At 35.9% G+C, this 14299-nt stretch overlaps 1 protein-coding gene across 2 annotated transcripts in view; it reads left to right on the forward strand.

Annotated features, from left to right (window-relative positions):
* The first annotated feature begins 426 nt into the window (after nucleotides 1–426).
* The window catches only part of IL13RA2 (interleukin 13 receptor subunit alpha 2), a 42730-nt gene continuing 28857 nt past the window's right edge, over nucleotides 427–14299 (forward strand). Inside the window, exon 1 of one of the 2 annotated variants that reach the window (XM_031675295.2) lies at nucleotides 427–563. The gene's annotated coding sequence lies outside the window, so the exon portion shown is untranslated. Of the gene's footprint in view, nucleotides 564–10790; nucleotides 10942–14299 lie in introns of those variants that run through there. The other variant, XM_031675294.2, reaches the window with a different exon arrangement.

The raw sequence follows: 14299 nt of genomic DNA on the forward strand, positions 1-14299 counted from the left end.
TTATAAATAGGAGAAAGTCTGATCTGTCTATGATGGTTTGACTATAGCAGCAAGACCTAGGAACCCTAAGGATTCCTCTGTAGTATTACATTTGGAATCATATTGTCTTTATATAATGTTGGAGTGTACTGGCATGATTTGCATTTAAATTATTGGTTAAGTGATTTTTTTTAAAAATACTGTTGTAAATAAATTATAATCTTTAGTAATTTTTCTCTCATTTCAAAACATGATGATAATCTGAGTAATATCTCAATATGTTTCTTTACTGTGTTGGTAATAAATTTCATTGGTGATGATTCATATTAATATTACTAATTCTTGGAAGGAGGAAAAATAATGTGAACTATGCCAGTCCACACAAGTTCTGTTACTTTAAGCATTTTGTGAAAGCAAATGGTATTTATTTGAATAATTTTCTTTCCACAGATATCATCAAGAGGTTACCACATTTAATATTTTTTCCCTATAAGTTCATTTGCTTTTAACCCATATTACTCTTTCTACATAGGTCTTATAGAGACAATTCACAAGGAGTGGCTGGATCTCACACATTTGGAAAGGTAAGTTTTAATTTCCTTAAAATTTATAATAAACTTGTATAAAATAAATGTATTTGTAATAAAGCAAATTTTATTTTAAAGTATTTTTTGAGGATTATTAGAACTGGATATGACTTTGTAGGTCATCAAGCTTATTTTACTGTTGAATAAATTGAGGTCCTGAGGAAGTGAAATTTGTAGCCAATTTAACAGTGATAGGATTAGGGCCAAAACTCAGATCCCCTAACTCACAGTCTAGTGCTCTTTACAATACACATCACTAAATCTTTCTCTGTTTTGGTGGTTATTTGTCTGGTGAGGTGTCATGAGTATGTGTATGTTTGTGAGGGCTAAGACTCTACTGGTCCATAGAAATGTGACAGGTATATGAAAGAGAGAGATGATTCGGAAGATCATGTTCTTTAAAACGAGGGACATAGTAAGGGTACCATGGCAGAGGGAGACTCACACAGAAGATATTACTTATGACTTTAGAGATGAACTTTTTCTTTTGGGACTCTTCTAGAATAAGGAGTGAGGAGGAGAAGGGAGAGATACTAACTTACCATGTATGGAAATGCAAAAAAAAAAAAGAAGGTTGATATCATGGGAATTTGCCTCATTAAATATCATAGATGATAGTTAAGAAGTTAAATACGGCATACATTGGTCACAACAAATCCCACCAAACCTTGCGAAAAAGAGTGTTCACAGCTATTGAATTTTTTTCTAAGGTGTTCATAGTAAGTAGCATCTATGTAGCTTGGAATTAGAGCCTGTGTGTGTCATTAAATATTTGAATGAAATAGCCAACGAGAATTGTCAAGCAGTGTTTCTTTCTAAAAGACTCATGGTAATGGAGAAGGCCAATAACACTGATACAGTAAATGAAAGAAAAGGCGGATAGCTCAAATTTACACACAGTCAAACTACCTTGTCCTAAATAAAAACTGTTTGCTAGACTCATCTCAAGTCCTCCCTTCCTAGACAACTCAAGTCCTCCCTCATATTTTTCTTGTGGGACCAGAGAGGATGGGTCAGAAGAAAGATAGGGAATACTTTCAATAATCCAAGGAGAAGATAATGAGATCTCCTATGTATCATTTATTTCCTATTTCTCATTTAAAACTACTCAGACATCATCCCCTTGCTGACATCCATAGCCTGGGTTTCCATAGACCCATATGGAAAAAAGGTTTCCCTCCATCATAATATTTAGTAGATTGTATCATAATTGTCTCTTCACCTCTCTACATCCCTGGACTGGACTATGAGCTTCTTGAGGGAAGGAAATATATTTTTATGCCTTTCCTCTAATTTAGATTTTCCAAACTTTAGGAAGAAATGGAAATGATAACTGCTTTTCTACACTTGCTTCCTTACAATCCTTTATTCTATCTTCTGGGTCGCTGAGATTCTGCAGTCCACTCTGGCATATGGAACTGATAAACAAGAGAAGGGATCTGGTCATTGTTATGTAACATTTGGGACTTATAATTATCTGCGGGTGTTATATCCTGAGACACTCTGCTTCATTTTCTCCAAAGGAGGGGCCTCTTTTGTATCAACAGTGGAACTTGAGGGATTTCTGTTAAACATTTACAGAAAATTGTCCCTCTTAGTTAAAAAAAAAAAAAAGTAGGAAACACAGTTGCCAACTGTGGGAATGAGGTCTTTGGTGGCTTAGCAATCCCTACTTTCCCATGTCCCTCCCTTTCAATGTCTTTTCATTATGCTTATCTTTCTTCTTCTAGGATTTTTTTTTTATTTCATTCATTTGTGCATCTATGTATTCGCACCTTCATTCTTTACACATCACTAAAATGTACCAGTCCTAGTCTCTCTATACTTTGCAAAATACTCAAGCTAAGAATGAGGCATACTGTGCAAATGTGAAAGACCAACACATACCTGCTTCCTTTCCACAGACTTCTTGAGTACTTTATTTGAATATCAATGGGTTTTCAAGAGAAAATAATTCCTGTTTTGGGAGCTTGTCACAAAGGAGTGATACCGAATTGGGACTTGTAACCCTAGTAGGTGGCAAAGGGTAAATCTTAACAAGTAAATGGACAGATGGAGCTTCATTTTATTCAACCCCTGCCTACCCTTCTGATCAAAATCTTCTATCGCCTAATTCACACATAGGCTTACTGTGCACCAGACACATAGTAGGTGCTTTACACATATTCATTTAATTCTCACTACAATCCTGTGAAGTAAACCCTATTGCTATCCCCATTTTAAAAGATGAGGAAACTGAGGCATAAAGATGTTTAGTACATTCTCTAGGTTGACACAACCAGTAAATGATGGTCCTGAGACTCAAACTCAGACAATATGAACTCCAGATTTAATGTTCTTAGCTACTACACTAAACTCTGAAACTGTTATGATTAAGTATGTATATCTGTATTTCTTTTAGCTATTCTGTGTCTTCTAAATGTGTGTCACGTGTATATGCTAGAGACCAGCTTCAGAACCAAGGAAAATGGTATGCAACTTTGCTGTCAACATTTAACTATAGTACAAAAGGATTAATGAGGAATCTACCAAAAAGATCAATTGAAACCAGTAGTTACAGAAAATCAGTGCAACAATTTTGTGACAGAGGAATGGAGGAAGATTTTTTTAAATTATTTTTGATACCTTAATGAGGTATAATTGATATGCAAATAACTGTATGTATTTAATGTGTACAATTTGATAAATTTGGAGGATTTTTTTTAAGATATCTTTTGAGCCCTGAAATTATGAGTCTTTGAACAACTTTCTCTTTGGGAAAATTTTCATTTATTGCCCTCTAGTTGTCACATGAGCACAAAAGTTTTTTAATTGGTCTTCAAACTTGAATAGAAAAGAAAGAGAATGAGGTGTCTAAAAGTAAGAAGGTTTCATATTTCAATGCAGTAATGCCACCATCCAGGCAAGGAAAAGTTCTAGAAAAGAGCTTTGTAAAAACGAGTCTTATAAATAAAAGACTGTGTGGCTTTTAGAAGCTTAGCGATTAGCAATGTAGTGTTAACATTGCTGAAACTTTGACTATTTAAAATAGAGTAAGTTAAAAGAAAGAAGATTGAGTTAGTTCTGACAGGTTATCCTGTGAGATAATAAGCTTTTGTAATTGAGAATAAAGGACAGAAAGATTAAAACCAATGAACATCATTCGCTTTATCTAGTGTATCCATGTACATACCATTAACTCTCAAATTTTATCTCTAGTACTGTACTATCCCCTACGTTCCAGGCTTATGTATCCAGCTGGCTACTCTGTATCTCTACTTGAAAGTTTAATGAGCAACTCAAAGTTATCATGTCCAAAACTGAATTCTTTATTCCCACAGCAAGCCTGCACCTCCCTCAGTGTGCCTCCTTTCAATACGTGGCACCGCGATTTATCAGAATCTTGGTGGCATTTTTGATTACCCTCTCTTTCCACATCTAATCCTTTAGAAAATCACATGAGTCCTACCTTCAAAATATATTCAGAATAGGGCACTTCCCATCATCATGTGCAAGCTGTCATCATCTCTTTGTTAGAAACTTGCGAAAATGTGTTGGCTAGAAAATTGCTAGAGAGCTACTTCCTTTTCATACCCATCCAGTTTATTGTCCACTCAGCAACTGGAGTTGTCTCTAAGACATAACTAATTTCATATACTCCCAGGTCAGAACCGTTTGATGGCTTTTCATCTCACTGAGAACAAAAGCCAAAGTCTAAAATGCCCTATGGGGCACAACACAAACTGCCCTCTCTTCGTGTGTGACATTTCCTCTTCCCACTTTCTTCCTTGCTTACTCTGCTCCAGCAACAGAGGCTTCCTTGTCAAAACCCACTAGTCTTCAGGGCCATTGCACTTGCTATTCCATCTGCCTGAAATACTCTCTATTTGGTTATCTTCCTAACTGCCTCCATCCTTTTATCCTCTGGGCAGATCCTTCCTCAGTGAGGGCCTTCCTGCTCATCCTTTCTAAAATAGCCTTGTTTCCTTACTCCACCCGTCACTGTTTAGCCTCTTATCCTGCCTCTTTTTTATGGCATTTATCATTACCTAATACTTTTGCTTGTTTATTTGTTATGGTCTATCTCCATTACTGGAATGTAAGTTCAGTGAGGGCAGGAATTTGTTCATTCACTGCTGTATCCTGATTACCTAGAACAGAACTCAATTATTTGTTGAGTACAAGACTGAGTGACTGAACGAATGAATCACTAAATGGCAGTAATCTAGGGAGAAAGTAGGTCATAGTCTGAGGAAAGAAAGAAAACATCTCTTCAAAGATATGCTACCAATCTAAAATATAGTTCACAAGACCATCTCAATATTGGTGTAAAAGATCCAGCTGTTCTCTGTTTAGGTGATACAGCCACTTGGAAGCCAAATGTTAATATGCAGTAAATCTGATCCATAAAATCTGTGGTTTTCTTCTAAATTAAATGCAAAGATTAATAGATGAGATGGCTTTGAAACTGAGTTTAACGACTGTTTAATCATTTTAAAACCCACACACCACTAATAGAATGACAACTTGAGAGAATTACTATGCATTGTTGATCTTTATTTCTGATAAAATGATGCTGTACCCTGGCTGTTAGGAATTTTCTGCTCTTTATCCAGTCCCCAGCTGGGACTTAACTTCCTAATTTTATTAAGACTCAATCCAGGGATACACATGTGTATGCTCTGGTTTCCTGTTAATAGTTCATTAACAACTTCATTATGTGTTTGTTCCTGTCTCAGTATTATCAAGAGACAAATCAGGAAAGATTGTGATGTTACGGTGAAATTCTATATGATTGTTTCTCTGAACTCTTTTGATTGAAAAACTGTTTATTGTACAACACATTTAGACGTTAAAGGGGATATGGGAGAGTTGTTTTGTAACTTGCATTCCTAGAAAAAAATTTAGGTAGAAAAGACTCATCTGGAGAATGGCCTAGTCTGCTTTAATACATTTATGGAAAAAAGGCTTTTTACCATGTTTAATCAATTATTTTTCAAAGGATTCAAATAAATTAAAGAGTATTTAATACTAAATAGCAGTGTGATATAGTGGGAACTGATTTTTATATAGGCTGTTACTAAATGACCTTGATTAGATCATCCCTGCATTCAGGGCCTTGGTTTACTTGGCTGTAAGAGGGAAATAGGCTAGAATTTTTAGATTTGTTTCAGCACTTCGGCAGTGAACATGATAACGTGAACAGGATACTTTCTTATCCTTGAGAGTAGGAATATCAGTTCTCATGATATGATTAATAAAAATTTTATCTTGATAATTGTTGAATCTAGATAATGGGTAAATGCAATTTCATTGTACTATTTCTACTTTTAGGCATATTTGAATATTCTTAAACAATAACAAATTTAGAAATAATTGATGAATAAAATGCTTGAGAGCAGATAATATACTATATTCAAACTGATCTTGTGAAGTCTGTTTCATGTCTATACTGTTTCCTTCCAGTGTTCTCTATAACTTTATATAAAATAGCAATCTCTCTTATGATCATTTCAAAAGCAGTTCTCTTCAGCTTTTGGGTACTGTGCCAAGGTTCAGACCAGATTAAAAATATCCCCACGTACAGATTTTCAATGTGAGGGTGTTCATTTGTCAGAAAACTAACAAGAGTTTCTCACAAGCATGATACAATTTATATTGACTTGGCAACTCATAACATGTACTTTAGATTGGCTTAATTATCTGTACCTCATTCTTAAATCCAAGTTGATTTTTTCCCCCTTGCCACCCTATACATTGCCAGGTCATTCCTGGAAGATAATATGGCAGACTACATTGCAGTAAGAAAGTGTCTTTTGAAGTTGAGCAATCCTGGGTTCAAATCCCTATTTCAACTGTTTCCTAAATGTGAGATCTTGGGAAAGTTTTTTAACTTCTCTGAGCCTCAGTTATCTTTTCTATAAAATGGGAATATCAGTAGTAGTATATACATCATGGGGTTATTGTGAGGACCAAAGAACATAATCATTAAACATACTGCCTGACCAGCAATTTAAATCAACATCATCAAACTGTTCTGTCATTATTATTTTTTTGCTTAGTTATTTGCATTAGTAGAATAAAGCTGTGTGGAAGAATTTTTTTTAAAGGGAGGAAATACGGCTGTTTTGGTTACCTTCATTAGAAGTAGTCAGGACATATCTATTGAACATCTGCAATACTCTAGGAACTGGATCTATAGAGGCAAGTAAGGCACACTTCCTGCTATTAAGGAAATCACATACTAAGGGGAGAAACTAGACATGTGAAAGCTTAAGAGTCAGGGCTAAACTTAAAGGAATAACAGAGTAGGCAGTTGTTGGCATGCTGAGATTTAAAGGGAGATAAAAACAAAATAAAATCAAAACCAGAAACCTCTGTCCTATCACTATATCTGAAACAACAATAACATCTTTTTCTTTGGAATTTATACATTCTTTGATTTTTGGATTCCATGTGCAAATGCCTTTGGGAAGAATAACACATTAAGTAGTAGAATGAGTTGTTCTCTCCTCTGAGCAACCTTAGCTGCCAATGATTCTATCATAGTGTACTGTTCTTATCACACGGTATTGTAATTACCAATAGTTTCTAGTTTCTATCCCTCTAACTAGAATGTGAGCTACATGAGGTAGTACCTAACTCACCTTTGTACCGCCAGCATCCAGTGCAGTGCTTGGCACATGATTGCTCTGTAAAACCTTTGAATGAATGTGAGTGACTAGAAAGCAGAGGCTGGCCCTGCTTGCCTTCGACAGTCCGTGGGTCTGTGTTTAAGTGTGTTTGGTGTTAGTCTGGGGACTGGATCGTGGATCATGATGTTGCTAACTGTATTCCCAAACTCATGTGGATTTCCTGAGAATCTCAGCTCTGGTGTCCTGCTGTTGAATCTGTGGTCATCTGGAGGGGAACTCAGAGTTCAAAAATTTAAAATTGGATTTGGAGGAATGCAGGCAGTCTAGATGCCCTCTGTCTTACGGCGTGTGTTCTTTATAGGACACTGCTTTTCTGAATATACGTCAACTCTACCAAATAACTTTTGACGTCAATTTTCTGGAATGTTAAGACTTTCAAAAATCCCCACAACACCAAGTAAGTTTGACATTTGCCTGAAAGTTTAAAAACTGTTCTCAAACTCAGAGAATTTTTTAAAGTACCGTGTATATACATATAAAATAAATAGTCAATGGTTATTTTTATTTATTTTAAAAACATCTTTCCTGTTCATGCTTATTTAATGTCTTTTAACATTACAAAGGAAATAACACTTTGGGACATTAGATAATGCCTTTGCTGATTACCTCACTTGAACAGCAGTTCAGTAATACCCATTTCCTGTTTTGATAGTTAACAGCTTTACACAATGAAAGAGATATCTCAGTCCCTGCCAGTCAACTATTTTAGCTGTTGAAGTATCAGGAAGAACCCCAGCAGTAGTGTGACTCTTCAGGAAGAGCTCTGCACGAGGTGTCTGGTCTACCTAGGTTTTATTTCTTTTGAATTTTTGACTTCTGGAAAGTAATTCAACCTATTGAAACTTGAGTGATATCCATTTCTAAAACTGAACTATCTACTTAGCTATCTCAGGGGGATAATGGATAAAATAAAGTAAAATATATGTTCCTGCTAAAGAGCCCAGGGATAGTACTTGTCTGCCTTAGGCCCATCATGGCTTCACTTCTCGGTGTCAGCCTAAGTCTCAGTTCTGACATAGCTCTGGCCCAATGACAACCATTCTTTTTGAGGAGGTGGAAGTCTGGAAATAGCCTAGTGTGTGCTATGCCTCTGAAATTGATCTGGGCCCCTGGGAAAGTTTGTAAGCATCAGGCTTTAGCTTTTATCTCTTACCCTACCCTCTGCTTTTGGCTCTGTCATTGGACTTGGGATGCAGTCTGGAAGCTCAGTTCTTCCTCTGTGTCTCTGTTGAAATTGGGGCCCAGGCCTTAATTTTTTGCCTAGTTTCTGCTGGCCCTCTTCCAGGGACTGACTGTTGATTGCTTGCAGAATCATGTGTATCATCTTGCCCAATTATCTCAGAAGAACATGACCCCAACTGTCCTTAGAAACTTCCCCAGCCTGAGGCTTGATGAACCTCTTCATTTCATGTCCCTTGTGTCACACTGACCCTGGCCTGCATCAGTGTGGATTTATACCCTTTCTTGATTTTGGTGTAGACGAGCTTCCAGCTAGGGGGTGACTCTAACTAGTTTTTTCCAGTCTCCTTTCTCTACACCAATCAGGTTTACTCCCAAATTCTCTTTTTCTTAACAGTTGCGACATGCCTTATATCTGGGGTAGAGTAATGAGTACTAAGGTACAAGCACACAGCTATCACTGGCAACTTCTATTGATGTCACTAGAAAGCCATCAAATAGGACTTCCGGTATATTAAAATGAGTTGTCTTTTTAGTGTCTTTCTCTTCACACCAAGGACAAATCTAAGCCTATGGTTTCACTGATTAGCAGTTCATGTCTAATCAACTTAAACATCTGAGACGTGGTACATTATTGTTTCCAACTGCATTTTATTAACTATGCAGTCAGCCCTCCGTATCTGTGGGTTCTGCATCCACTGATAAGGAGGGCCGACTGTACTACACCATTTTATATAAGGAACTTGAGCATCCATGGATTTTGGTATTGGTGGGGGGAGCCTGGAACTAATCCCCCACAGGAACCAGGGGATACTACTGTATTTAATTTATGGTTTGCATGTCTACAAATAAATGCACTGTGTTATTCCAAGATATTATTATACTTCTATTTCTTTGAACTGTACTCCATTATACTATAAAGTATAGTATAATAAAATATTTGTAAGGACCAGAAGATTTGGAGGAAACAGGAAGCTTGGAGAAAACTTTCTGGACATTTTTTTTTTTTAAATAGAAGAAGATAAATGAGTTAATTGGAACTGTAATCACAGGGGAAGGAAAGAAGATTTTGAATCTAGATCTCATTTTCCTTAACATCATGTCAGCAAATTCTGATTATAAAATTCCTCACGTAGGCCTGATAAATAATTTCTGACAACAGTGATTGTGAAAAAGCCAAACTAGCTGACATCTGAAAAGTAGATACCAAACTCTAAACAATTCTCAGTTCCTTCACGCCTTCCAACTTCAATTTAGGGGAGAGGCATTAACTATGCAAATAAATAAAAAGGCAAAAAAAAAAACCCTTTGATAAAACATAAAGTTAGTAGTGGAGAGAATACCATAATCCATGATCCCCTCTGAATTCAGACTCTTTGCTTTTTGTTTATTCATATATTTAGTGTGAAATATATCTTTGGTATCTGCGAGAAGTTAAGTCTGAACCTGTGTTTCAAAGCAAGGAAAATATTTTTTACCCATTGGAATGTTAGATGGTATATAGACTGGATCCAATCTCAATTCATTCTTATTTTTAAATAAATCACTGTCATCATTTCATCTACTTTAGAAAAGCATCAAAAGTATCCTGGCTTCTTATGGCTTTGCATAGCTCCAGGTCATGGAGATTAAATCAGGGGTGGATTAAAAATTCCGGAGACTTTAAAGATAAGGGACAATTTGGTGGTGATCTGAGTTTCTTTCTTTAATTTTATCTGAGCCAAAATAAAATTTTGTTTGGTTATGTAAAGAACCATTTGATAAACTTTCAACAGGAAAAAATATACATGACACTTACTGGATTTTAATTACAACACCAAGGGCTTTAGAAATCAGGGAAACCTTAGACATCATCTAGTTCTAACTGCTAATTTTACAGATGAGAAACTGACCATTTCTGAAGGAAAATGCAGAAGCAATTTTTGCTTGGAATTGAAAGTTAGACTAGATGACTTCTGAGGTTCCATTCAATAAATTTTTTGAAACTGAGGCCCAAAGAAGTTAAGGAAATTGCTGAAGATCACCTCACTGTGGGAAGGAGAGCCTAGGGTAGAGTCCAGGTTTCCGGATTCCTTGTCTATGTTTGGCTCTTTTCATACTGTAAGGTATTTGAAACTCAAGACAGTGACGTGCTTTAGATATTGCACTCTGAGGGAACAACATAGTTCTGGCAACACATACTTACCTTTGGATTATCTTCTGATTCCTGATGTGGTGAGTCACATAGTAAAATAACATTAGCAGACTGAAATGCCCTATCAGGAATTAATTAAAAGGGAAAGAACATCACTCAGATGAACTTTGTGATTTCCTCTGAATCTTTTGAAATGCTGACCTGTTTGAATGCAAATTTCCTCCTGCTGGTATGTTCGGTGGATAAAACAGAGCCCCTCCTATGTAAACTAAAGACTTCAGTTCTAAGGCCATTTAAAATCCTTTAAGCTAAGAAGCTGTTCATTGAGACAGATTTCACTGGTATTCAAGAAGAATTTGATTATGACTGGACACATTATTCACTTATAGTAAGTCTGGAACTTAAATTTGCAGTAGAGGGTTTTAGGGATTGGAGCTAAGTTGTTTTGAATAATTATTTGTTTCAGTTTCTTCACCTCTTTTCATATGGGCTCATAGATCTCTTTTGTGGCAAAAATTGTTTGAATTGACATAATTTGGGGAAATATTGCAACTTTTTGCATGAAGCTAATTAATAGGTGTTGGATAATCACTATAAGTAACATTATTGATTTTAAATTTTACTGTTGTTTTCTTATTAGCCTGTATTTTCTGTAAAAATCATACCTCTTATAAGCAAAACTGGTCCTTTGGAAATGGTAAGGATAGTTGCATTTTAGAGTTAAGAGGTTTTCTGAGACTATTGTCTATGTGATTTTTTTTTCTATAAATGAGAATCTTCCACTTTGCAGTAACTTTCTCTCTTAAGCTCAGAAATAACCATATAAAATGAATGATTTATGTATATATATATATATATATATATATATATGATGTTTTGATTTAATTTATAGAACGTGCATACCTCTATATATGGTGATTCCATTTATTTGTCTATTATAGTTACACATATAGGAGGGTTTTTTAAATAAAAATTCCAACTTTCACTGTTTTTACTCTGAAATGAACTAGTATTTTATACATTTGATGCTTATTTTCCTCTGAGAGATTACATAGTTAACAGTTAAATCTGACCATCACTTTTATATACTGCACTCATTTTGGATGCTTTTACATTTAGTTTTCTTTTTTTAATATATAAAAGGATATATAAAACCAGAGCGTGAATACAGGGTATTTATTAGCTGTTTTTGACCGAACTTTTATTAAAATATAGAATTTTTATAAAATTCAAGTCTTAAGTAAATTGCATGAATTTTTTTATTATTGTTATTTTATTATTACTGAATAATAAACTAATGACTAAGAGATCTGGTTTTCAGTTCTACATCTTCTCCCTATAACCCTGTGACCTAGGGTTGGACATCCCACCTCCTCTCCATCTTAATTTCCTCATCTGTAAAATAAACCAGATGTGCTGACTCTGCCTAATGTGAAAAGCAATAGAAATGTTAAAAATGATTAATCAGTAGGATTAAACAACTATGGGATTCTTTTCTTTTTCTTTTTTTTTTTTTTAAGTACCAAGACCTTGCTTGTAAACAAAAAGCTGCTTTGAGGGGGTATTTTTTGAAAACTAGAGAAATATCACCTGTATTTTGCTACAACTGGAAGAGTGGGCATGGGTAGGTTGCTAGTTCCTTTTGATGTATTTTTCAGAGTGTCTTCAAAGAACTAATAGGAGGTGGCTCCTGGATATGGGAGAAGCGGAAGGCAGCTAATAACAATTGGGTTATTTTGCAACTATGCTGCAGACATTTAATGTGCACTATCCCACAGAATCATTCCCTAGACCCCAAGTATTACTGCCTTCATTTTATAGATAAGAAAATTAAGGTACAGAGAGGCGAAGTGTCTTGCCCAGATCTGTGTCGCTGCAATGTCTGTGCTCTTTCCATTATTTCATGCTGCTTTTATGGTCTTGTGGAGGCAATGCTGAGAAGGTTTGAATTATGTCTTCCATTCTCACTATGGGACCAAGACTTATACTGAGAAGATGGATTATGTACAGAGTCACAGAGTAGGTAGGCAGCTGCCTACATCGTATGATTTTGAGAAACCATTGACAGGTGCCTGCCCACAAATATCACCTTCAATGGCTTGTCACAGTCACTTTGCGTGATATTTTACCACTAAAATCATTACTTTGCTTCTTTTGTTTTTCTTTTCCAGTGAGGAGGTTGGGAGGACTTTCAAATGCACATAACCTTAGGAGGGTTCATGTGTTAAATCTTTTATTATTTAATACCTTAGCAGGCAGTATGGAATTGGAGAAAGAGCTCAGATTTAGGAGCCAGGAAGACCTGGATTTGAATTCTGATTCTACCATGTCCTAGCTGTTTAATTTGCATGTGATACTTAATCTCTCAGAGCTTCATTTTCTTCTTGAGTAAAATAGAGATAATAATGCATATTCAGAGCCCCTTATTACAATAATAATAATATATTAAGCAGCTACTATGGGTAGTTGTGGTAGAGAGGGAAGAACACTGGAGTGGAAGTCAGGAAGTCAGGAGACTTGGTGTCCTGCCTTATCAGTTCCATTCATCTAGGTAAGTATTGAGCATCCACTATGCATCATTCACTGTGCTAGGCACTGAGGGTCCAACAGTGAACAATTTGAAGTTCCTGCTTTTTTATAGCTTAAATTCTAGTTTTGTACTAACCTAACTATATCCATATCCTAGTCATGTAAAGAAGGATTAATGTTCTTCACATTTTAGAGGTGGGAACTGATGGTGAAAGGATACAGTGGTGAGCAATGATCCCTGACCTCACTGAGTTTATAGTCTAATAGAGTAGAAATTAATCAGGTAATCTCACAAATTAATATAAGATTAAAACCATTATAAGTCTTTAAAGGAAAGGTGATCAGTGCTCTAAGAGGCTTCACTTCAGCTTCTCTGAGCAAGTGACTTCTGAGCGGAGATCTGAAAAATGAATAGGAGCTAACCAGGTCATCCTTCTACATGTCCTTATTCAGGTTCTTCTGGATTTCCTTCAGCTCTTTTATACCCACTTGGTTGGCTTTTGCAAACTTTCTCCTCTCTTTTTAAGCCTTCTACTCAGCTACTACACATTTATTCTCAGGAGGTGGATTTGCCTCCTATTTCACATGGGAAATAAGAGCCATCAGGTGTGTCTGAATCTCTTCTCCACCTACCTCACCATCTTTTGTGCACACATTGATTTGTATCTTTACCTATGCTTTTGGCCTGTCTCAGAGGAAAAAGTAGCCCTCTGTCAATCCAAGTTCAATCTCCCCACCTTTGTTTTAGATTCCATGCCTTCCTCTTGCTTTTTCAGGGATAACTTTTTACATAATTATCAACTTTCTCTTCTGAATTTTTAACCTCTTCCTCTCTATGAGTTCTTTTCTCAGCAAAGGAAAAAAAAAAAGACCTTTTTCTTCACCCTTCCTTGTACAATCAAACTTCAATAAAAAGTGGGTCCACACATATATTTACCATTTACATTTACCATTTACCACATACATTTACCAAGGCCACCAATTACTTGTTATTTCCAAGTACAACAGATACATTTCAGTTCTTGCTCTACTCCTCCGTATGCTTTCCCTTGTTTGGCATGTGAGGCACTTGGCTTTTGAATACTTTTTCCTTGAAATCTTCTGCTTCACTAGTTTCCATGATATGTCTTCCTCCTGTCAGTATCATTTATTACCCTCAGGTTTAAGATCTGGAGGTAGGAGATGAGACTGAAAGTGTTGGTAAGGTCCAGATAATA

This window comes from Vicugna pacos, chromosome X (assembly GCF_048564905.1).
Source record: "Vicugna pacos chromosome X, VicPac4, whole genome shotgun sequence".
In the NCBI taxonomy this organism is placed as follows: domain Eukaryota; kingdom Metazoa; phylum Chordata; class Mammalia; order Artiodactyla; family Camelidae; genus Vicugna; species Vicugna pacos.